At 43.6% G+C, this 25,916-nt stretch overlaps 1 long non-coding RNA gene across 1 annotated transcript; it reads left to right on the forward strand.

Annotated features, from left to right (window-relative positions):
* The first annotated feature begins 2,286 nt into the window (after positions 1-2,286).
* On the forward strand, positions 2,287-15,555 carry LOC144753559 (uncharacterized). Its single transcript, XR_013594412.1, has 3 exons — positions 2,287-2,400; positions 12,578-12,634; positions 15,493-15,555. It is a non-coding gene; the product is annotated as an uncharacterized LOC144753559 (long non-coding RNA).
* The last annotated feature ends 10,361 nt before the right edge of the window (positions 15,556-25,916 follow it).

Consider the following 25,916-nt stretch of genomic DNA (forward strand, 5'->3'; position numbering starts at 1 on the left):
GCTAAATAGCAACCGTTGGGTAGCTCCCAGTATAAACAGGTGCAGTAAACACTAAAATCTATAAGCTAGTCACAAAGAAGTCGTAATTGACTGGTTTTCATCGAACCCAGTGAGTCAGATTTAATCAAGTACACCATATATCACACCACTTAGTAGCCTGTTCTTATCGCGGTTCTTGTAAGAAGGGCCTGATTCCAAAGTTTCCATATTTTGAAACACATGCAAGAATAATACTGAATTGCACTGACTTTGACTGCAACAAAAGATGCATTCAGTACTGCATGCATGTACTGTCACTCATTGTTTCACGTACGCATGCATTAATCTATCCATTTACTCATGGTTGCATTCATCCATCTACAATACAATACATATAGGCACTTTCAGTCATAAGCCAGAACTAAAGTCTTTGCTCATTGTCTTAGTGAGGACAGTTCTTTTCATTGCGTTTTATTGTGGAGTAAGCTACATGCCATGCGTTACATTTAGAAAGAACAATCCGATTCTGCTCTTACGAGATCAAAATCACAGAAGGCGCTTTCTTAGTATCATTGGTGGCAGATTTTCTAAAAGTGTATTGCATTTTGGCAAAGTGCACAGTTATCCGACTCAAAACTAAAGTGGCAAGTATGGAATCTTTCTGCAACCCTAGCTAAGGGCCCTGTGACACCTGGGCCCGATACTACATGTGAGTGCTTTACTGGGATTTGCGCAATAGAGGGGTTTCTAGAGTCAACACCAGGGCGGATACACTTGGATTTACACTAAAATGTTTATGCCTCACTAATATAGAATACATTGACATGTTCCACCCCGTTGTGCAGCAGGGGAGGTTTTATGCATTTAGAGTTTGTCAGTGAAGCAGTACTTTTGTTTTGTTTTCTTGTCTTTTTTTGAACAGCATTGTTTTCCCGGGTGGGAAAGTGCACCAATCATGGGGTACTGCAATGACTGATTGATGGGTGGATTGGTAACCATGTTCTTCCTGCTTACATTTCACATGCTTTACTTTGTTTTTTCAAGAATGTTGCTAATTTTTATTTAGGAAGCATATTGCTCTCTGTCTTGTCTAGTGTGTAATTTGAATGAAGTTGTTGCAAGTGTATTATGGTTCTAAATCTAGAAACACTTGCTACCACCTTCCTGGCCTCTACCAATTTTCAGAACAATACAAATGTCATGATAACGCTGATGGTTAATGTTTTTTCTAGAGAGAGATCAGAGTTTTGTCTAGTGGAAGTTTTGACTCCTGGAAAGGTAGCGCAGAAGGTTAATGTGCCTGCTGTAAAGAACATGTACCTGATGCAGATCACAAAATGCACATGATGTAAATTTTTATTGTCAGCACCTGGTAAAGCCTGACCACCATTACCATCATTTTTATGCAATTTCTGGGAGAAGAAAAAGAGGCCCCAACCTCCTTTGCTGCTCTTTCACCCCGGCTACAATATTTTTTTAGATTGGAGTTAGGGCTATGTGTGTGGTCACTCTACATGGTGGTTGGGGTGGGTGCACATTTTGAACATTGTACTCAGAAATACATTGTATCTCGAAGTCTGTTATGAAGCTCTGTGGTTATACTGAATAAGCAGCTACCGATGTTATGACATCTCTTTATTAATGTAATAACTACACTTTCACAATTGCTTTATTAACCTTCCTGCTTTCTCAGATTTGCTGAAAAATGCACCATTTGCCCACTCTTTTTAAAAAAATCTCAGGGAGAAACCACCCGAGCCCCCCTTAGGTTGCTTGCGCTCGCTCGCTCGCTCTCTGCGGTGCAGTATGACAATGATTTTACGCCTCACCACTTTCAGATGTCATCAGCCGCCCCTGCATGTTATATAAACAAGCCGTGATCCAGTCCGGATGGGTCATCCCTAAGGAGGCAGGGCTGCAGGCAGGCACAATGCGCATGGCGCGCTTTCACTTTATAGCAAAACAAGGGAATAATAAAGACACGGAGGCAGAATAGCCTTATTGAAAACAAATTGAGAGATCATATCAAAGAATTCAAGTAGCAGTTCATAGCCCTTTTAACAGGAGCAAAGCAGCCTATGTTTTTAGTCTGAGAATGACGGGCATCATACTTTTTTTCTTAAAATGTTGGGGCTACAGTGTTCGCTTGTTTGGAAAATGCCCATCGCACCGTTTAGTTTCCCAATACTGTGCACCTAACAGGCAGCACAGCTCCTGTTGTCAATGAGACGGCTGGGCGAGGCAAGTGACGTGGCACTGTGATGCACACTCTGATGCAAGATGACGGAAGTTTGGTTATGTGTAATCCTCGAACTCACAAGCAGCATTTGTTGTTCCTGTTGTACCTGTTGTGAAGGAGCTAACCACTCAACTTGTGAAACTATAATCCTCTCCGAGGCCATGGGTCCTGAAGGTTGGCAGGTGAGTACCTGACAAGAGAGGAAGGTGGGAGGAGACAACCAGGGCATCGGAGATGATGTCTTGGTAGGTGTGAGTGGCGAGAGGTCTCTACCTGCCTAGAACTTGGAGTGCAACTCCTCGATGCGTTCTTACGTGTGGCGGAGCAGTTTATCCACTTTTACAGACCTAGTTTGTATTGGGCACAAGAGGAGACACAACTTGCTCTAGATCATTGGAGCACTGTGTGCGGCCACCTCCCAGGCATGCAAGCATTCCTGGAATCACAGGAGACGGCTGTGTAGATTATGCAGGCATTCGGATATGCCTACGGTGCGCGGGAGGTGGGAGGTGGGTGGGGGAAGGTGCAGGCCAACCTGAAGGCTTCCAGGAACTCTGATTCACACGCCATCATTCCTCCCACACCCTTCCACCACCCCACTGATGGTCTCAGTGTTACGGCCCCACCATCCGTCTCCCAGCACCCCCTCTCCCCCCTCTCTCTCGCTCTACCTCCTCTCTCTCTCTTCCCTTCCCCTCTCCCTCTTCCCTCTCTTGTTGCAGTTCTCCTTTTCACCTCTCCTCCTTTTTCTCTTCCTCATGCCTCTCCCTCGCTCCGTTCCTCTACCTCCCCTCTCTCTCTACCTCCCCTCTCTCTCTCTCCACCTCCCCTCTCTCGCTCTTCCCTTGGCCTCTCTCTCTTCCCTCTCTTATTGCAGTTTTCCCTTTCTCCACTCCTCCTCCCTCTCTCCCTCGCCTCTCTGTACCGCCGCTCTCTTTCGCTCTCTACCCCTCTTTCTCTCCCACTCGCCTCTCTTTCCCCTCTCTTGTTCCAGCTCTATCTTTCTCCTCTCCTCTTCTCGTTCTTTCAAACTCTCCCTTTCCCTCATCTCCTTTTTCATATTCCAAGCACATTTTTGGGGCCTGGTTCTCTTCCAACCTCTACCCTCCCCACTATCCTGTTTTACACTCCTCTCTTACCCCACATCATCCGTCGCCCTTTCTCTGGGTCCCCAGAGCTTGAGGTGCTTCTCTTTCACCCATTTTCCTTGCTGTGCCTTTTCTTCTTTCTCTTCACCCACTGGTCTGTTCATCCCCCCATCATTTTCTCTACCCATCACCTCTTTTCTTTCTTCTGTTCAACCCTTTGCCGTTCCTCCTTCCGATGTCCCCATCTCTCCTCAGCTCTCCCCTCTTGTTGCACTCCCTCCCTCTTCTAGTTCCTCCTTTTCCCACCTCATTGCCTCTTTTCATCTCCTCATCCTCCCCTCTCTCCACCCAGACTAGCCACCTTGACATGCATGTACATGCCTCCCTTGTTCTCCCACCCGTTTACCTTCAAGCGCCCCCTTCTTTGTCTTCCTCCAGCCTCCCCACCAAGGTCTCTCCTCATCTCCCTATCCTCCACCCTCTCTTCTCACCTCGCACCCTCTCTCCATTTCGCATCTCTTGACTCTTCTTTGATTCCCTCTTTCTTTTCTCCATGATCTCCACACCCCACCCCCACCCCTTCTCTCCCTCTTGTTTAACATATCCCTGCTCCTCTTCCCATCTCCCCTTCACATTCCCCCAATAGAAAACCTCCTCTCCCCTTTCAAATCTCTCTCCTGATGTTCCAACCCTGATTCTCTTCTCTTTCCACTGCCTCTGTTTTTCACCCACCCTCCTCCTCCTCTTCTCTACCTCACCACACCCACTCCTTTTTTGCTCTCTCCCTCACTTCTCATCTACCCTCCCCTCATCTCCAAATCCCTCTTCTCTTCTCTTCTTTACTCTTCTCTTCGCACAGCCACCTCTATTATGGCCCACAACCTCTTCTCCCCGCCTCATGTCATTTCCGCACCCTGCTCTCCCCTTTCTCTGTCTTCTAGACTTTTCTTTTCTTTTCCCCTCCACATCTTCTTCTTTCCACCCTCTCTCTTCTCCTCTTTCCACCCCTCCATTTATATCTCCCAACCCTTCTCTCCCCACCCCACCTTCCCTTCTCTCCATTCCTCTATGTCCCTCTTCCCTCACTTCTCACAAACCCACTACCCTCCCAGTGGTTCTGGAACAATATTCAAACTTGGGTGTGCTGCCTTCAATGTTACATCACTCATATCTCAGGGACTATGAAAAATCCAAGTCTGCACAAGGAACAAGTGCCACAAATGAACCATGCCCAGAAATTGGGTTTAATGAATATTTGTAATTTGCACGTCACCAAGTAAAGTGCTTCGATTTTTTTGATCCTGCTTACAAAGGTTGTTTCCGTCACACTTCAGAATTTGAAAAAATGCTTCGTTTGTGCTTTCCTGTTAATATATTTTGAATAATTTGACAGTTCCTTTACAGATATTTACATGTTGTTGGTTGTTAGAAGATAAGGATAGTCTTCTCAACCAGCAAGATTGCCACATAATTCACTTGACAAAATCTTCACACTTTGTCAGGGTTTTGGATGGAAATATAGAAGTCCAGGTGCTCACTGCTTAAAATATCTGTTTGCTATTAAAAGTTGCTGTTACTCTCCTATTAAATGCATTGCAGCAGTGCTGAGAGGTGCAGGTACTCTCCCTTTTAAATTAAAGAAGTGCAAGCACTTTGTCCCGGACACTAAATGCCCATTTAAAGCACTGCACTTTGGAGTAACAGAAAAAAGCAAACATAGTCTCCATGTCAAAAGAATAGTTTGTCTGAAGCCTAGCCTGACATTTGATCTATTTCACCTCCCAAGAAAAGAGATGCACCGGGGATATGGCAGACCAAGCACTGTGAGTTCTCTAGTGTAAATACAATAGGTTTCGAATTTGTTTGTTTTTTTAGCAATTGCCATATTAAATTACAATGCATTTTATTTATGTTTTACAAAAGAAAAATCAATGTTATTTACAATGTCAATAGCTCAAAATAATGTCATTGTATTGTTAATGCTTGTTAGTTTTAGCGAACGTTTTTGGAGGGTTAGAGGCAAGATGGCAGCCTACTGAACAGAGCAAGTGGCATCTGAAACAATACGCCGGCAAGTTGATGAGGGGGAGACCGTGGCACTTATCTTACTCGATCTTAGTGCCGCATTTGACACGGTCTCCCATACCATCCTCATCAGCACCTTGCAAACCTGTGGCATAACTGGACCCGCCCTGGCATGGCTAAAAAACTTTCTCTCCAATAGAACCTTCCAAGTCTTCTCCTCTACTTCCTCCTCTACACCTCATAAATCTCCTTTTGGAGTACCCCAGGGCTCGATCCTCAGCCCCATCTTATTTAATTTATATATCAGTCCCCTTGCTACCTTAGCAGAAAAATCTGGGTTGACGATCTACTCATACGCAGACGATAACCAGATTATTTATTCACTTTCTGCTAATGCTCTGTCTAACCCGTCCTCCCTCTGCTCTGGTATTAAGAAAATTTCCAAATGGATGTTTGAAAGCAAACTAAAGCTCAACGGAGGAAAGACCGAACTGCTTCTGTTTGGGAAACACACCACCCTATGGGGCCCCCAGCATTGGCCTCCCCAGATGGGACCTACACCCACCCCCTCTAAAACCGCTCGCAACTTGGGTATCATCTTTGATGAACACCTATTCATGAACCAACAAGCTGTTAGAGTGGCGGCCACTTGTTTTACCATTCTCAAGTGGCTCAAGAAAATCAGGTGGATGCTTCCCCAGAACACACTAAAAACCGTAGTCCAGGCCCTGATTACATCTAGACTGGACTACGGTAACATCTTATATCTTGGAGCATGTAAAGAAGTCACTAAGAAACTTCAAACAGTGCAAAATGAAGCGGTTAGGTTGATATGCATGCTGCCAAAAAAATCCTCAACCTCATCCTGTCTTCGGAGTCTGCATTGGCTCTGTATCAAACAACGAGCAAAATTTAAAGCTTTGTGTTTTATGCACAGAATCAAGGCAGGCAAGGCCCCTGCCTATTTGACCACCCTAGTCCACCAATACTTTCCCTCAAGAACCTTACGCTCCTCCAGCCAACACAAGTTTCAAATACCCAGGATTAATCGAGCCAGACAAGGAGGTCGTTCTTTTGCCTACCTGGCCCCCTCTCTATGGAACTCTCTCCCACTTCAGCTTCGAACTAACGACTGTTACCTCCAATTTCGTAAGAACTTAAAAACATGGCTGTTTAACCAATAACGTTGTTTTAATAGCCCACTGTCCCCTTCTGTATTTTCGCTCTTTATGTCTTTAGCGCCAGGAAACCTCAGGGTAGCTGTTGCGCTCTACAAAAATAAATATAATAATAATAATAAAAAATTGTAGGGGCAATAAACTCAAATTGTCCGTTGTCAAGGGACACGTTAGGCCTGCTCACCGGTAAGGATTCAAAAGGCTGGGATGTCTCAACCAGTTGCACGCTGGAAAATTGCAAAGTATGCATAGTAAAACTGAATGTATAAAAAAGACCCCAGTTTTGCAGGCATGAGAGAGCATGTAGGATCTTGGCAGCATAGGACCACCTCTTACGCAAAATGGGATGAACACAAGAACTGAGTGTGTGGGGTTAATGAGCAAGGGATCACTTGTCAGGAGCACGGGCTATCTGTCAGGACAACAGCCATGGTCTCCTTCTAGGTGGGAGCTAGTGTAGAGCGCTCACATATGGAAGCAGGGGCTCCCGGCCATCTCCTGAGGGTGGTACTCAGGAGAGAGCTTTCAGTTCATGGCCGCAGGAGCCAATGGTGAAGGAGGGGGCAAGGGGCTCACCGTGCGGGACATAGTTGTCACTTTCCCTCTAGACACGGCCATCTACTGGATAGTGGAACAATTCTATGGGAGGTGTTGCCGGGTGGTTTCTTCTTTGACCAGGATGCAGCTTGCGGGTGGAGGAGCAGCTGGGGCTATGCCAGTGGGCTCCAGCAGCTGTCAGTTGACTTTGTGGTGTTCTCTGCAGTCCCACAGCTGGGGATTCATCTTTCAGATCTCTCTAGACACTGCTGTCTCCTGGATGGTGAAGCGACCCCATATATGAGAGGTCAGAGCCCTCTAGACACTGCCGTCTCCTGGATGCTGGAGCGACCCCATAGATGGAAAGTGGTGCAGGGGTGTTGCTTCTGGAAAAAGGTTTCAGCTCGCTGATGAAGGAGCGGCTGGGGTAGCATCAGTGGACTTCAGGAGCTGTCACATTTCTTTGTGATTTTCTCTGCCGTCCTGCAGCCGGGGATCAGTCGGTGCTCCAAATATAAACACTGCGCATTGGACACTGTTTTTTCAGTGGGGTCTTCTGAACCTCTCCCATTTCTGGAGAGAGGGGCTTGATGTCTGGGCATTATCAGAGATTAACACTGAACGCAATCCCTGGCCCATTTTCCAGTCATACTTTTCTGTTCCTCTCCTGTTTACAGAAAGGGAGGGCTCGACAGAAGGGCATTCAAAGGGATTTATGCCGAAAGTAATACTTGGCCCTGGGAACTTCCAGAGGCAGCTTCTTCACTGTCGGCCATCTTGCAATGCGGAGGGTGATTGTTTAAGAGGGTTCTATAGAAGCTCTCATCTTGACAAGTAAAGCTAACTATATTCTAGGCTCCAATCTGACAAATATGATTGCCAAATCCCACATGTAATACAATTTGTCTGCATGATCATTTGCGGCAGACATTTAAAATAGGGTACAAATTTACTAGGCCAATTGAAGTTATGTTGCAATTTGCAAAATCTACAACAAATTATAGTTGTAGGAATTACAGTTATTGCCCATAGTAAACTTGTCTTCCCAAGTTCTAATTCCATAGTAAATACCCTTCAGTTTAAAAGAGTAGCTTAGTATCATAAAGAACCAGAAATGGCAGCTCAGGCATCAATAACTGCACCCCCCCCAGTATAGTGACATAAAAAGTCATCAATCAATTATATTGCCCACCTCAGATGACCAGCTGCCACATGGCCATAAAGACAATCATAGAAAAACGATGAGAGGCAACGTGATCACAATCATTAGAATAAAGTGAAAAGAATCAATTTAAGCAATTTCAATCCATAGCTTTCCATTTGAGCCAGATACATCTTTGTTCTTTTTACTTTTCTTCTTTTTTTCTTCTCTTCAAAGTTCAAAATCCCTTAAATATACAGTACCCTTGTATCATAAGTACATAATTTATATTACAGAAGTATCAATCTCTATATTGAATATATTATATGAGCCTCCTTTCTCTTGAACTTCAAACTATTCAATGAGACTAATGGGAATAATGCAGATAGTTTTACTTTGACTTAAAGAAATGATGTGCTCATATTTTGTTGATAAGCAAGGTTGTTAGCTATTTCCTTTCAAGACCAGCATGGGGCCTGCAAAGACATCTTTCATTAGGACATTCTTGAATGAATAATGAATTTTAATTGGAAATTACCAGGCTATCGAAAAGTTATTTTTTATTTAGGTATTGTGACATTTATTGCTACCATGTAAAGTTTTAGAGCACTTTACAAACTGAGCCAATCCTTCTGAGTGAACCACGAGTCCTTTGCAGTGACATCTTGTACATTTGTAAATTGAAAGAAATCTATTTAACTAAACGTCTATATGGATGTGTTTGTCTTTATGCATAGACAATAGCAGGATTTGAATGAGAGATGGTTGATTGCTTGAACAAGCACATATAGGTAGGTAGGTAGGTCCCAGCTCAACAAAGACCATTATTTCCCATTTTTCAAGATCTGTTTATGGTTTACTTTCATTATGACTAAAATAAATACAACTACAGAAATACTCTCTCACATAAGTAGAAGTTTTCTATTTGATTAGAAACATCATCTTCAACAGCATCATCAATGCCACAATTAACAACAAGAGCAAATTCTCCATGTACATTATGCCTGACACAATTTTCCCTTCTGTGTTGCAAGAGAGAGTCCAGGTAATATATATCTTCCTTCTCAACTAATCTCATTAATTCAGCCGCTGTAGGTAAGATCGGTGGGGCCAAGTGAGGGGGAATTTCGAGACACAACCATGAGGGAAAATTCATTATTTATTTAATTTTCCCTTGTGGTCGTCTCTCAAAATACCCTCCACCCAGCCCCATCGCCCCACCACTCTTACCTGCAACAGCCGTGGTTGCATTAATTACCAGTTGCAACATTTGTTTATGGTTTGCTTTCAATCTGAACTAAAGGGATGCACCTAAAGAAATAAAGCGAACATAAAAAGTATTTTTTTTTGTTTCAAACAACATCTTCAACATCACAATGCCGCAAGTAACCCCAGAAAGAACCCCTCCACGTAAATGCATCCTGGCGCACTAAACAAATTCTAGCTAATATAATGATTATTCTATTACCCATAGTCTGATTGATCGCATTGAGTTCCCAAGTTCTAATTCCATAATGAATATCCTTCAGTCCATGAGGGTAGTTTATTATTATATGTACCCCCTTTTATTGCAGAATAAACTATTTAATTTACTATGTTTTGTGGACATTCTTTTTTACTCATTGCAAACTATTAACTGAAATTAACGCTAATATTGAAGTCAATATCACTTAGATATAGAGGTGATTATTTATTATTATTTTATTGATGAGCACAGATGTGTCTAGAATATAAGCCATCTTCTGCCTTCCAAGCAAGCTTTGCAAGTGGTACAATGTTAGACCTGACATTCTTGTTGTGGGATTCCCCCAAACTTTATTTCTTTCACTCCGTTAATTTTTGCTGAACTTGTTTTTGTTGGTATTAGGACTCTGTGTAATTGACCCTTGCTAACTAGTACTAAAGTGCTTGTGCTCTCTCCTTCAAGCATAGTGATATTTACTACACCTAATTGGCACATTAATTTACTTGTACTTCTCTATTAAATGGTACCACTTTTATCCAGTGCCTGTAAAGTAAAATCCACTAGTGGATAGCAACACTCAATTTGGTACTCAAGAAAGTAGCGCTGTGGAACAAGTCTCAGGTCTGCTACTGCAGCCTGTTTGTGGACTTTTAAACTGCTATTTTGGCCTGGCAAATAAATCTTTTACAAGGCAAAGACCTTCCTTTTTAATACTTGTAAGTCAACGCAAAGGTAGCCCTAGGGGCTTATTGGGCAGGGTGCTGTGTACGTAATAAATTGTAGGACATGTGTCCTTAAAATCTCACATGTCCTGGCAGCAAAAACTCCTAAAGTTGTTTTTCACAGTCATTGTTGAGGCCTATCTCTCCCATTGACTAACAGTGGATTAAAGTATTACATTATTAAGTGCTAACTTCAGATTGGGAGATGTGCTGATTACACTCAAATGAATTGTAATTTAATATCCTCTTTAGTGGTGAAGTCAGATTTTAAGTTACAATTCTGAAAATGTCACTTTTAGAAAGTTGGCATTTTCTTGTCCCAACCAACTGTGCTTCACTGCCAGGACCCTGGGTCTGTGCCATCCACCTTCTGTTTTCTGCCAGTACACTGGGACTCTGCTGTTTATGTTATTCCTTGCAGACAGTGAGGAAAAGGGGCTTATGTGTGGAAATGATGGCCCATCCTGGCAGGATGGCTGGGGAGAGGCTGTATCCAGCCTAGCTTATGCTTCAAGGGGCTTTGCATGTAGCACACACAAGGGAACCTGACACCAGGCCTACCCTGCCATTTGTCAGCCTAGATAATTTTTAGCCTGATCCAGGGGAAGAGGAGGAACTGACCAGATTCACTTTTTGGGTAGGTCAGGGAATTCCCCCACACAATGGCTGGCATCAGTGGACCTTCAGAACCACTCATCAGAACCCTATTGAAATATTCAGAAGAAGCCCTGCCCTGCATCTTTAAGGTCTGCCTTGTAGCCTGAAGAAGGAAGTTTAGACATGCTTGCCTTGATCTAAGCCTACTTAGAGTAACTTCAAGGGTCATTTATTGGACCTCCTGTGTGAGCTACAGGGACAGACCAAACTACCAGATGACTTGCTGCAACTGCCCAGCTAACCAGCTGCAACTGGGCCTGCCTAAGCCCTGCTGCTGGCCTCGGTTGGAGTGAGTCTTGATGACAAAAGGTGTCCCAGATGTCCTGGCCCCTTGGCTGGCATCAGTGAGAACTCCCCAATAGAAAAAGGTGAAAAACCCTGAAGTTCGGGCTATTTGCGACCACAAACATGCCAGTTTGTGTCAAAACCCTGTCACCCTTTGATAACCGCAAACATGAAGGTACAGTTAGACCTCCTATTCATGCCAACAGCAACCCTCCATGAGAACCAGCCACTTTTGACCTACACTTTGGGCCAACAGTGACCATCCACCAGGATCAACCAATGTGAGGCTTTATAGACGACCTGCTCTTCGTGCTACAGCAACAACTGTCTGCGATGCTCAAACTGAGGTTCAACCCTCCGCCTTGCAGTCTACTCCAACATGAACAGCACTCTTTGTGCCAGGGCATGAGACGGTAACTCTTCAGAAGGACTCACCGGTCCCCTGTATCAGCCCTACTGTCCATCATGGTCGGCCTGAACTTGTGACTTTCCTCTGGTCCAGTGCAACCAGATTACAACGAGTATGGCTTTTCTGCTTCTTGGTGCTATTGTCACCAAAGTCTTTAAAATTCAATATTATCAGTGCTAATGATTGGATTTTTTACATTCTGCTATCGTTTTATTTAGTAAAACGTACTCCAATTTTCAAAATTGGGATTTTTCTTGTGTTGTGTTTTCACTTCATTACTATTTGTGTGCTGCTTAAATTCTTTACATATTGCCTCCAAGTTAAGCCTGATTCCTTTTGTGCCATGTTACCAAATGGTTAAGCACAGGTTTATTTACTTTGCAGTTTGCAATTAAAATGGTTATGATTGTTTCTTGAGTGGGAGTTCCACCCATCTCAACCAATAACCCACTGTCTTACATACAGCAAAAAGATATATTTCATTAAAACATTCAGAAATGAATAACCGATAGCAATTGAGAATTACCCTCTCTTCATCTCAACCAAATATACCTTTTATTTAGGTAATCATGACACAAATTTCCGCTATGTAAACTCAAAGGCCACTTTGTCAACTGATCCAAAGACTCAAGCCAGGGAGAATTTTCAGTGGCATCTTGTGAGTTTGTAAATAAAAGGATATCTGTTTATCTGAACGTTAATAATGTGGTTGTCTTCATAGATAAGTCATCGCAGGTTTGAGTAAGTGGTGGTCGATTGCTTGAACAAACATATACATTATTGTTTGCTTTCATTTTGACTTGAAGAAATGCACCTACAGAAATAAAACTTACAATATTTCTATTTGATTAGAAACATCTTTAACAACATCACAAATGCCACAAGCAGCACCAGGAAACAACGCTGCAGGTAAATGCAACTTTTCACACTTATCTTTTCACATATTTCTTTTCAGCAAGAAAGGGCATGTATTATGTATATATCTTTTTACATTAGCTGTCAATTCAACAAAGTTCATTATTTGCCATTTTGAATACATATTTGTGTTTTGCTTTAATTCTGACTTAGAGATGTACGTAAAAGAAATAAAGCTACATAGGAAGCAGTTTTTATATTTTATTGGAAACAAAATCTTCAACAGCACCATCACAAACACCACAAGCAACATCAGCACATCTCCTCCATGTAAATGTAACCTGACACATTTTTTTCTTCCAACATTTCACTGCATTAAGAGAGGGCTGAAGAAGTTTATGCAATATTTGTCCATATTGAGGGCAACAAGTCAGTCTTTTCGCTCTCGATGCTATCCAAAGCGTGGCATATTGTCATCAAAAACTAGCTTTAACATCTATATACAGAGGGATTGAGGCAGAACACTACCGCAACAAATAACCAAATGAGTTGGGCAAGTTATTAATCTATATTTGGTTCAGTTAGGACAGGTGTATTACCCCTCACTACTACAATTTGAAAACAATTTTCAAAACAAACTTTTTCATTGGTGGTCCAGCACCCACAATTGTATTAGCAATTTTTCTAGTTATTGGGAGTCTGACATGTGTTCATCAATGATTCGTACTGAGAACATATCCAAGAATGTGATACATGACATAATTCACTGCCTATGACGTCAGTATCTCAGTTAAAAAATATTCTTTATTCATTTTCTTCCTTTAAAACACACCATTGTGTAGTGATTATAGTAGCCAACACATTTCATCCTACAAGGACTTCTTCAGGGCTCCAATTTGTATGCTGAAATCTTTTGTACCAAATTAGTAAACACGTTCCTGTATTTTTTCAGTATCGGAACATTCTATATGGTGTCCAAATTTGAGTGTGTGTGCTCAAATTGCGAGAAACATCTCTGGCACGTGTGTAGACAAAGTGTACGAAAATGCCAGAGACGTGCATCACTTTCTTGGATATGCACTCAGAAGAAATCATTCATGAACATATGCCAGACTCTCAATAACTGGAAATATTGCTAATAAAATTGTTGATGCTGGACCACCAGTGAAAAACTAGCATTACTTTGCTCCGCAGTAATGCAGTACAGGGCACACTCACGAAGTTAAATATAATGTAGAGCAGAAAGAGCATTAGTAATTGTTTGTGTTACCATCCGTGTATAAGGGAATGATGTAATGTGCGGTTTAGGGGTGGGTAGAACTTGCTGTGTTTGACTCTGCAGAATTCCTCAGAGTTACATAAAAGCTCAGCGGGATTGTGCAGAGTCCGGCCAATGGGTGGAAAATATGCAGCTCTCATTGCAATTTAGCAACAATCGTGCATGCAGTGCTGACAAATCAGCACAAAACGCACCAACTTGCGCAAGAGCATCCATCATTCGAATTAATTTTCCTGCAACTCATGTAGAAAATCTACTCGAGTGAGAGCAAATCTACTCGAGCGGCAGCCCTCCGACCACGACTGCCCATGGCCACCTGCTTTAGTAAATCATGCTAGGTGATGCCAAATCTTGCTCGCACTCACCACCCAACATTTTCTGGAGCTTCAAAGGAGAAAAACTCCACTGTGCTGCCACTGTTTGAATTTGGCTGGAACTCCGCGTTAAAGAGTAATGCAAAAAAAACAAATTTCCACCAATTTAGAGAGGCATTAAGGAAACATTCTGCCTAACCCTAGTGTGGATCTGTATGAATGACAATGTGAAGAATATTGTTATCTGTGCATAAGCAGCAGCTATTTCATGAGTGAGTAAATTGATTTCCTTCAGAAATATAGCCCCCAAATTTGTAAATTTTTAATACTGCATCTCCCCTTTTTAAAAACAATGGGGCAGATTTATGAAGGCCTTGCGCCGCCGGTGCGTCACTTTTTCCCATGTTAAAAATGACGCACCGGCGGCGCAAGGCCTTCATAAATCTGCCCCAATATACTCAACTAAATCATGAATAAAAATACAGCAGGAATGTCAGGAATAGCTATTATAGATAAACATGAGAAGAAAAGGTTATCTTTAACTCTACCAATTTCAGCTGTGTTAAAGGAAAGTGTTGTCTAAGGGACATACCCAGTCTTCATTAATAGCCAATATGCCTAGTCATGTTCTATGACCTACACCTTCAAGTAAGTTGGCCCAATCCTGCAAACAAGTCACTTTGTCTACTTTCCAATATACTAACAAGGTGAACATAATATTACCATAAATATATGATGAATGCAATGCAATACTCTTGCAAGTTCTGAAAAGCTCTAGCAATGTTTTACATTAGAGATTACTTCCATTGCCCTTATTTCCTACATCATCATTTCAGTTTACCAAAACTGTATTTACATAATAAGTACTCTCTAGTTCTCTTGAGTATTGTCCCTCTACTGCCTTGTTATGTTTTTCTAATTGCGATGAACATATTTATATTTTTCATAAGCAGATGCTCAAGACTATTTTTAATAACACTAGTAAACAAATCTGCCCCTAATATTATCCAAATATGCTTTCATTTGCATTCATAATGCTGTTGCTAAAGTCACTGAGTATTGTGTCAACTGCTGCAGATAAAAGCAATGGAAGACATCTTGTCTATTTGAAAATCGAATAAAATACATTTAGTAGACAATCTGAGATACAGTGTTTGTCATTAAGTAAAGAGAAGGGAAGTGTTTGATGAGGGATTGTCAATTGCCTGAAAATGTAATTCCAATTTAACTAACCTGAATATTTGTAACTTATAATTATCACTTGTACTGAAACTTAATTGAAAAAAGATTAAATCAGTTGAATGTCTCTATCTTATTAGAAACAACTTCCTCTACAACAACATCACAAATGCCACAAGCAAAACCAGGAACAACGATTCCAGGTAAATGCTCACTGATGCACTTTGACCTTCTAAGCTTTCTTTTCTACAGGTAAGAGCAAGGATTGGCTTTGTACGGTTTCTAATCATAATGGAAACAAATCTGTCCAAAATGTTCATCAAACATTCCCAAGCATGGCTGTGGTCTTCATGTGCTTGGCTTGTGCTCTTTAATAAGGGTTGGTGGAGTGTTTCATTCCACTCGCAGACTTGGTGGAATTTTGGTCACTCAGCATTATTCTTCAATGCGGAATTCTAGCCAAATTCTGTCAATTGCGGTGTGGCAGAATGTTTTTCCTGCGAGGCTCCAGAAAATGCAAGCTAGTGAGTGTATGCAAGACTTGGCGGTCTCTAGTGTGATTTTCTAATGCGGGTGGTCGCTGCCAGAGGGTTGTTGCTCAAGTAGCATTGCTTCAGACTGAGCAGATGTTCTACTCGAGTGGCAGGAAAATCAACTCGAACGGCCGCTTGCTCTTGTGCAACACATGGTACAGTTTGTGCTGATTTTTCAGAGCTGCTCACTATTCGCACTAAATTGCAGTGTGAGCTGCATACAGTAGAGTAACACAGGACCCCGCAGCCCTTGTGGTGCCGAGGGCTTAAAGTTCCAAGAGGACCACTCAGCACAGTACTCTGCCCAGAGACCTCTTTAATTGTCTCAGAGGGGGGCCCTCCACGTACCTTGCAGAGGGGCCCCCTCAAGTTTCATTACTGCAGTGGCTGCATTGTTTACGCCCATTGGCATAACCCCACAGATTCTTGCAGAGTTTAACTCTGCAAATTCCGCCCACTCCTACATTTCATGTACATTGCTTCACTGGTAAGGTAATCAAGCACAACCCTTGAAGCAAGTGGAGAGCAGGACACACTCACAAGATCAAATGTAATATAGAGCGGAATTTGCAGGGAACGTGAGTTTCCTTTGCTGGTGTATTCTTTTTTCTGCAAATATATAGGGGCATATTTACATGTTCTGGCGCATCTCTGCAAATCAGCAGGGATGCGCCAGAACAGATGCGTCATGCAATTCCCTCTTTCCGCCACCACAGATGCGCCGCATTTACAATGTGGCGCACCATGGTGCAAAGAAGGGAAGATGCGTGATGCATCTTGTGGCGTATGGGCGGTGCAGCATTGCTGGAGTCGCGACGCAAGCACGACGCAACTCCTGCAATGCACAGGGCCACCCATACTCAACGTGGTGCGTCATTCCTTATGCCTGCTTCATGCAGGCGTAAGGATTTGATGCAGCAGCGTCGTAAAACTGACTCAGTGAAATCATGTAGATTTCACTGCGCCAGTTTTACGGAGCTTTCCTGCGAGGGAATGCCCACCCTGCGACAGAACGCCCACATGAAACCTGACGCAGGTTTCATGTGGCGCAGGGCTTTACAACGTGACGCATCTGCCTAGATGCGTCACGTTGTAAATAAGTCGCAACGTGGCGCATTGTTTACGCTGCCACTGCGTCACAAAAGTGACGCAACGGCGGTGTAAAAGTGTCGCAAGGGGCTTGTAAATCTCCCCCATAGTATTTTGCAACTGCCTTCTGCATTATGAAAAACGTAATGGTACTGAGATATGGATAAGCTATGGTGGACATTTTGTTAAATATTGTTTTATGAGTAGTGGCTATTTCATCTCTAGGTTACAAACTCCCTTTAAATATGAATTGCACAAACAAATATATTTGTTAATTACATCATCTCAATCTTTATAGAAAGAGCAACCTCAACTAAACCATAAGCACCAGCACCAGGAACACAGTAGCAGAGGCAATGTGTCATGGGCCCTAGTGCAAAGAAATAAATGGGCCCCACGTTTGTTGTTTGAAAAATAAAAAACAGCAATAATCAAGGTTCAGTGGGACCTGCAGGCCTCTGGGATCTGATCAGGAATAACCACTCTAGGTACAATAAAAAGTGTGTCTTCGCCAGTGCCTCTGCCAGAGAAGTCAAAGGAGGTTGTTTAGTAGAGACATAAATAGGCTCGCATTTTGACATATAAACATCAGATTTCTTGACTTGACATTATTCTTTTTTTGTAGAAGATAGACTATTTAGCATATTAATGAATTGTTGGATTCATAAGTATGGGCCTAGGGCTGTATGAATTGTTTACATAAATATAATATTTCATCATTGTACTTGTGTGGGGAGCAGTTTTTACTTTTGAGTTTTCATGCTAATTGAAAGGAATAATCCATTATATTACAGTTTTCAAAGCAACTAAAAAGAACAATCCATTAATATCATTTTTGTACTTTTATTTAGATAAATATGGAAAACTAATTAATTTATGTCCAACAAGTATTGCAGAATATATTATTAATTCATATTCTAAAACCCCATCAAAGACTTGAATACAATTGGTCTTATAGATGCCATGACATTGCATTTTCGTATTGTATCGTACGATCTTCATGTCTCGTTGCTCCAATTGCACTATGTTCTAAACAAATAAATCACCTGTGTCTATAAAATATTAAAGTTCAGTACAGCCATTAGAGCCATAATATGTTTCGCAGCAGCATTCCGCTTCTTCCGGGGTGGATCGTATTGAGACTGTTGTTCCTTTTCAGCTTGTTTTAGATTTCCTTCTCAGACTATTCTATGTGTTCTCTCCTGAGTTTGAAATCTGTGTCGGTGGATCCCTTAAAACGGACTAGATGCAATCAAACTACATAATCCTCACAGTAAACATGCTTCTAGATTCCTGTCCAAACTCTATTTTAATTCTCAGTATAATCCAGTTTCATATATAGGTGTCCGAATCTTCTCATCACATTTTAAATCATCTCAGCAATTTTCGTGGCACCGTGGCATATCTTGCAAACGCCTCTCTCTGAGCTGGTTGCCTGGTTAGACGAGTAGCAAGTCAATGTGGAGGGGATTAGCTAAACTTATATCTTAAGTACCTGTAATCACTGCAATACATACTATGTTTGGCTAACCCCGTGACAGAAATGCTAATGTATCTGTTTATAAAAAAATAATAAAATCCTTTGAAATAAATAAAAAAAATAACAATAATGCCACTGGGTATTTTTAACTAGCAATTTTCTATTGGAATATAACGATGACAGCTAACAAAAACAGGTTTTTCTTCCCTCTTCAGAAACTACACCTTCAACAAAAACAATCACTACAGCACCATGAACCCCGTGAACAGCTTCTCTTGGTGAATGCTACCCTGCTCGCTTACCTCTTCCAACCTCCCTGAACTACATGGCATTTTGGTGAGCTGAAGGGTTCCTGGATAAAGTGAAATATTTTGGCAACTCCATCACGCTACGTTATTGGCAGCCGTTGCCGAAGAAGCCGAGTAGTAGTCTCAGAGCACAGACATACTATACTGTCTCTCTAGTGGTGAGACAAGCAAGCATTAATATCCTACCCATGTACCGTATGGCTGAACAATAAAACAGAAATGCCACAATTAAGACTCCATAGCTGCCAGGTTTTCAGTGACTTATGTGTGACATTTCCATGGCTTCAATGCACTTGTGAGTGGCATTCAACTGCTCAATGTGTGACACATCGAGTGATAATTTCCTGGGAGTAAAACTAAACGAACTGCACCGAAATATATAAATATCAGAAATAATACTCATTTGAGGAATGTGACGTCTAAAAATATCTTGCAAATACTGCAAAATCTCTGAAATGGAAGGTCTCTGAATGACACTCTCTAAAAATGACTGCACAGCTGGGCTTTTACGGCTGCATTGAGCTGGAATTCGCCATCGTTTATTGCACATACATAACAGTCCTTCTCAATATGGAACAAGCTTACTTACAATAAGAGTTTGGTGTGAGTCTGAATTATGAATTACGAAAAACATGTCTCTAAGAAAAAAAGGAATTGCGGCTGCCTAGGACGGTTAAAGCACGTGCTGCAGGGATCATCAGATGAGTGAACTGAGCTGTCTAAGAAACAGCGAGAGCGTGTGACTCACCTCCTCTGGCTGCAAGTCTAAACTGAGAGCTACACTTAAAAATAGTTATAGTAGAGCAGAACTATATAGAACTTTTCAGCCAGACCTTTGAAAGGGAGGCGGAATAGCAGCAGTGACATAGATTGACACTGACCATTCTCATCGATCTTTGAGAGGCACTGCTTCGTCTTTATAGGCTTGCCTACCACTGTAAATACACACCTTGTGTAAAACAGAGCAGTCTTTTGACTGGGGAGTGTGTCTGCGAGTGTCAGCTGAGCTCTCGGCTTGGAAATGGCCTATTTTACGTCCTCTTGGACCTCTGTCTTCAGCGGGGAGGAGGGGTAAAGGGCCCAGGCTTGTGAGTTAGGGCGGACACGCAGTGGCTGGTGAATGCACAGTTGTCTATCCTGTATTTTGGGCCTGGAAACTCAGAAGTGATTCACCCTGACAACGGGCATCTCACAAGGCTGGGAGAAAACTGAAAACATTTGCTGCAGTGCTCAATCAAGGAATCAAGCTGCATCACCAGTCATATGCAAATCAGCCCTGACCATGCTTCCCATGGAGACAGCCTACCCTGAACTGCCAGGGCAGATTCTCCATGGACCAGAAATAGGCATCCTAGAAATGGTATGTAGCTGGGTCACAAATGGTGTGTCATGGTGAGCAAAAGAATGATGGATTTAACCCAGATCGGTGAGATGATTGTGGGACAATATTCAGCATTCCGTCCTACATCTCCCTAATTGGGAAGCGTTTGCCCAAACATGGGTCTTGTGCTCACTATGCCACTAGATACAAGCTAGTCTGGCTGTTGAGGGGTGATACCCTGAAAATGGTCCAGGATGCTTGTTTTCTTGTCCAGGGAGGACCTAGAAATTCCGGCTGGACTGTTCCATGGCGAACAGGGTCAAGACTGATTTGCATACTGGCTCCAAACTGGTGTGGCATGGTGAGCAAAAATATTATGAATTTAACCCAGATCTTTGACTGGAGGATGAATGTTTGACAATGTTCAGCTTCCGTCCATCGTCTTTTTGTGTTGCTAATGATAGTGAGTGGTCACAATAGAACAGACCTAGGTGCCATCTGACACTGACTGCAATGGAGCATGGGTTGGATACACTAACCAAGTTCATCCTGGTCCAAGATTTTAGCCTCTGATTTTAGTCCTTTAAGTCAAAATCCACCACAAGCGTACACTTCTAAAGCCGCCCTGTACCTCAGGGGAGGTACTTAGAAACTCACAGGGTGGCAGGCAGAGGCCCACAAAAGTATCTAGTCCAGGTCCAGTTGGTACTAGCCAGGTGGGTAGGTGCAGGGACAGGCCTTTTGTAGATTGTTGTGTCCCTCTAGCTTTAACAGGTGGTCAGCTTTTTCACCCCTAGTGTCCACTACTTTGTCCTGTTACAAGAGAGAGCAGATTCAGTCCAATGGCTATCTCAGATTGTAGACAACAGTTTCAGTCCTCTTCTGATCTTCTTCAGGTCAAGGTGTGTTCTGAAGTGGGCGCCTAGAGATGCTTTGTTTATGCCTAGCACAAGCCAGTGGATGGGAATGAGCCCTGAGGGCACCCTAACCAATAGAGGAAAGGTTCTCGGGGATAACTTTACCCACTTTGAGCATTTTCATATGGCCAAAGTATTCAGCTACACTAAGCTTGGGCTCTGGGGGGTGGGGAGTGCATTATGGTAATCATTGTGTCCTCCAACATGTAACACAAAAATCTGGTTTAGGACAGGTCATGTACCCACGACAACCTCAGAAGCAGAAGTCTGGTAGAACAAAATCTGAGTTTTCAGCAGCCACACAGTGGACATATACAAATTAGTTTGGCATCCTGTGTCCCTCCTTTGAAGTGAACTCCAAATATTATGTGTAAACCCAGACAACCTGTCAAACAGGCCTTGATACTGGAATGTCAAAAAGACATCAACTGGGATTGAGGGCTATCTGGTTCACGAAATGTAACAAATTGGGAGTATTAGTTGAGGCAGGTGAGAACCCTCCTCAAATAGCAATCACTGTCCTTGTCAGGGTGAATCACTACAGCTACTAAATAAACTTGTGTTCAATCCTCTAGTAGCTTGCCATAAAGCAGTCAGGCTTAACATAGAGACAATCAGTAAACTTTGTATAGTACACTCAAACAGTAATAAAGTGAACACAGAGCACTTGAAAATCCAGACGACAAAACAATATTTAGAACAATAGTTATGAATTTTTAAAACTTTTAATTAAAAATAGCACCAAAAAGCACAATATGCCAACCATGGTAATTCGGTCCCACTAGACCAGGTCAACGTCAAACATTAAGGCTGACCACAATGGAGCATGGGTCGGGTACAGGGACCTGGTTCATCTGGGTGAAAAGTTTACCTTATGAATTAGAAAAAAGGTTTCTGGGTGAAAAGTGGTTCTCGATGGGGCAAGCTGCAGGTTGCATCTGATGAAGAGCTCAACGACAGCGGGTTACTGAAGAGCGCTTTGGCACAGTTGTCAATGATGGTGGGGACGCTCCGAGCATGCAAAATATGTGCCCAGGAAGGCCTATATTTCAAAGGGTTGATGCTTGCATTGGTCCCAATGAAGCCTTCTATATTTGGACTTAGAAACTTTTCTGGGAGCCAGATCACCTTCAGCCGGACAAACCAGTAAGTTGATTCAGACTAGTGATCGACCCCAACCTTGACGGCTCCAACCCAACGGTAGTCCCAGCCTCCTTCTGTTTCATTGGAGCAAATGTTTGTGCAAAGTTTCTAGGTCTAACCTTTTGCAGTTTGGACAGGAGGAGTATACTCGAACACCAGTCAAGGGTGCAGGGCCTGGGAAGTGAAATCACTTGAGTATCCTGGCTCATGTCCTTTGGCTGGCTAAAGATCTGCCGAATGAGGCAATTACCCTATCTCTGAATGCTGAGAAAGTGTTCGTCCACTGGGGCTATCTTTTTGTGGCCCTCCGTGGGTTTGGTCTGGGGGACGTTTTCATTTTGAAAGTTCATTATTTCTATGACAGTGAACAGTGGAGGTTACCTGTCGACCTCCTTCCCAATTCGATTGGGGATGCACCAGGGGTGCCCACTTTCTCCGTTCCTCTTCCTGCTTGCTCTGAAACCTCTAGCTTCAGCAATTTGTCAGTTGTCGGAGAGAGTGTGCATCCCCTCCAATTGGGGCGGTCAGTCTTCCATCCTTCTCTAAGCAGATAGCATCCTGCTGATGCCCCAGGATCTCCCTCGATCCCTTCCGGCTCTTCTCATCCTTGTGGACACATTTGTGCAGATCAGATGTTACAAGGTCAATTTGGGAAGAGCGAGGTGCTGACCCTCACCACATCCACCACGGCTGCCACTGTTCAGTACTACTGCTTCTGTTGGATGCCATGCTGCCTGAAATACCGGAGCATCCTTGTTAGTGGGAGGCTGGTGACATGATGAGGGACAACATTGATCCGCATCTAGAGCCAACCTGTGTGGATTTTGCTAAATGGACGTACCTAAAGCTCTTGCTCTGGGGGTGAGTTCAGACTGTCCAGATAGTCACACTGCCATGGTTCACATATGTGTTGGGCATGTTGCTGCTCCAGGTCCCGCTCCCCGTGCTCAGGGATACTGACAAGCTTATCAATGGATTCACATCGGGCACAGCCAGGCCACACCTTTTGATCCATAAGCTGGTGGCCCTCAGGAAGTGTGGTGTCTGGGTTTGCCCTTGAAGGAACTCTACTGCCTGTCACAATTGCCATTCCTGTGGCAGGAGGTGCTGCACCCCACCCTCTGGGTCCTTAAGGAGCAGAGCTTGATACGTAGCCCATCCGGACTTCAACTAGTCTATGCATATGGAACTCTCCAGGCTTGTTCAGCCAACACCATGCTCCAGGCAATGGCTGTGGCCTGGAAGCGGCAGGCTCATGGTCTCTTTTTAGTGGACCCCTAGTTTCATCCAGAGGCCCCGGTCTGTTGGAATGCCACCATTCTCAGCAAGGGTGCCCCCACTCCTACTGGCCATTTTGGTGGAGGGTGGGTATCCTGGGTGTGAAATTATGCTCATGGAGTTTGCTGAGTTTTTCCCACTCCACTCGAAGTTCTGGAAAACTCCATGTAGCTGCACAGAGTTTTCTCTTGCGAGCGGCTCAGCAACGTTGAGTGTGAGTGAGGAAAATTGCATGTTAGATCACCTCCGGGTGAGATTTCTCAATGCGTGCAGTTGCAACAGGCCACTACCTCTCGCATTGAGAAACCTGCGGCTTGGGTTGAGGAAGCTGCCACCCGAGTAGAACATCTACTCGAGTGGCAGAGAGAACCTGTGCCCTCTTGCACTGCACATGGTGCTGTTTGCATTGATTTAACAATGCGGGACAAACTCCCACCACTAAAAATCAGCACAAGAAGTGCAACTTAACTCACTCTGCCGCTCAAGAACTCTATGAACTCTGCCCACTCCTAATCCAGATGCTCTCCCAGAGCCTGGAAAATGGCTCACGTTGTTTGCAGTGCTGCAGGCAGAATTCCGTCCAGCTCCTCGACTGACTCTGTGGTAGACTGGGGATGCCACAAAGTGCTCCCCTCTCTCATTGTCATGATCGGCAAGTGAGGTGCTATTTCTGTGGAGTGATCTCGGGTCATTACAACCTTATGGTATGGCACAGGTATTTGTTGCCCCATTAGTGGCACCTGTGCATCTCCTCGCAGGCGAAGCTCCATGTAGAGTATTAGGAGAAGGTCTGGATGAGGCTCCCTGACAACCTGGGGTGCTGGAGTCCCAAATTAAGATTTGCCTCTACAAGATGGTGCTAGACTGGGACTGGATGCCGTCAAACTGGAGTGGGCTGACCTTCTACCCCACTCCAGCTGCTGGAGGAGTAATCCAGGGCCAGACTGGCCGTAGCGGGTAAGGGGCAATCCCCCGGTGCACCGCACGGGTGGGGGCTGGTTTTGGGCCCCTGGGCGCCCTTTTTGTTACATGGCCATTTTTCCAGCATAGCTGTAAAATCGGCCCTGTGACAAAATCGGATGAAAACCGGCACTGGCAAAGAGCTCGACGGCACCCCTAACCCCCCGGGTGGCGGGCGAGCACTTTGCCAGAGCCAGATTTGGTTCCCAGTCCGGCCCTGGAGCAATCAGCTGGGCTGTGACACTGTTTATATCTTCTGTGACTGCCCCACCATCCTGAGGTCATGGGTAGAGGTGGTGACCATCATGAACAGTACCTTGACTATCTCCTCACTGTTCTCTCACCAGGAAGTGCTGCTGTACGACCTCGCTTGTGACCCCCAGCTGATGCAACATGAGCACTGGTTCGTGGCCACAGGTCTGACCTCGTGAAGTTCTGTCTTCCGCAACATTGGCTCTCCCCTCATGTCCCTTCCCACACAGAATAGCTCATGGCAATAATCCAGACAGCGTCCTGTGAGACAGTCATTTATGCTATTGCAAACAAGCTCAATGTTTATCGGCAGGTTTGGGCCCCATTCTTGGCAGACGATCCCTGATGAGGCTGTTCTCTGCACAGCCTGCTTTCTCTCTGGACTCTTAGGAGTCCAGTACCTAGGTGTTACTCCCTATCATGGACCCCCCCACCACTCACTCTCCTTCCCAACCCAAAGGTTCAGTGGTACCACCTTCTCTGTGTGCCCTTGGAATAGGCACTGCTGTGGTTTCCCACCCTTTCTTCAATAGCCCTGGTCGTCACTCTTTATTCCCGGCTAGTCTCTTTTCCTGCTATTGAATTCTTAATGGTCCAGGGTGCCCCATCGGGCTCCGCCCCCGCCACCCTGGATATTTGCTTCTCCTGTTGCTTATGTCCTTTATATTCTCTTATGACATTGCTCAATGAAGTATGTGTTCTGTATCTTGTGGGGTTTTTTTTGTACTGACTTTGAAAACGAAAATAAAGGCTACCAAAACAAAATAAGCTTCAGCCTCCCAGGCTCAGCCTCAGGCATCTAGTGGTGTATAAAAGATATTAATCCTTAGACACATGTATCTAGTCTGTGTTAAAGGTCTGATTTTGTAAGACATATCCATCCAGGTCTCTGTTCGGGTAACGTTTTATGTACCAAAATAGTATCTTTGAACCACCATTCTAGTTTAAGCCAATGTAGGGAGAATAATCCTTGTGAAATATGGTCACATTTGGGGAGACTTTCTACTAATTAAACATTGCTGGCAGTGAGCTATAAATGAGGAGCGGACAGTCACATTTTAGATTATGTCTTTTAAAGAATAGACTGGGCTACACTATGAATGAATTCTGATCCCTACAATGAAACGTTTTTCGTGTAATCTTATGAGATTGTCCCTCCCCCCAGCCATATATTCTGTATTTGTCCTTTTGTGTACATGTTTTTATCCAAGTTTTTTATGCTCTTGTACTTTTATGACTTCACATGCAATGAAATCGAATAAAGGGGCTCATTATGATCGCGG

The sequence above is a fragment of the Lissotriton helveticus genome, chromosome 5_1 (assembly GCF_964261635.1).
Source record: "Lissotriton helveticus chromosome 5_1, aLisHel1.1, whole genome shotgun sequence".
NCBI lineage: Eukaryota > Metazoa > Chordata > Amphibia > Caudata > Salamandridae > Lissotriton > Lissotriton helveticus.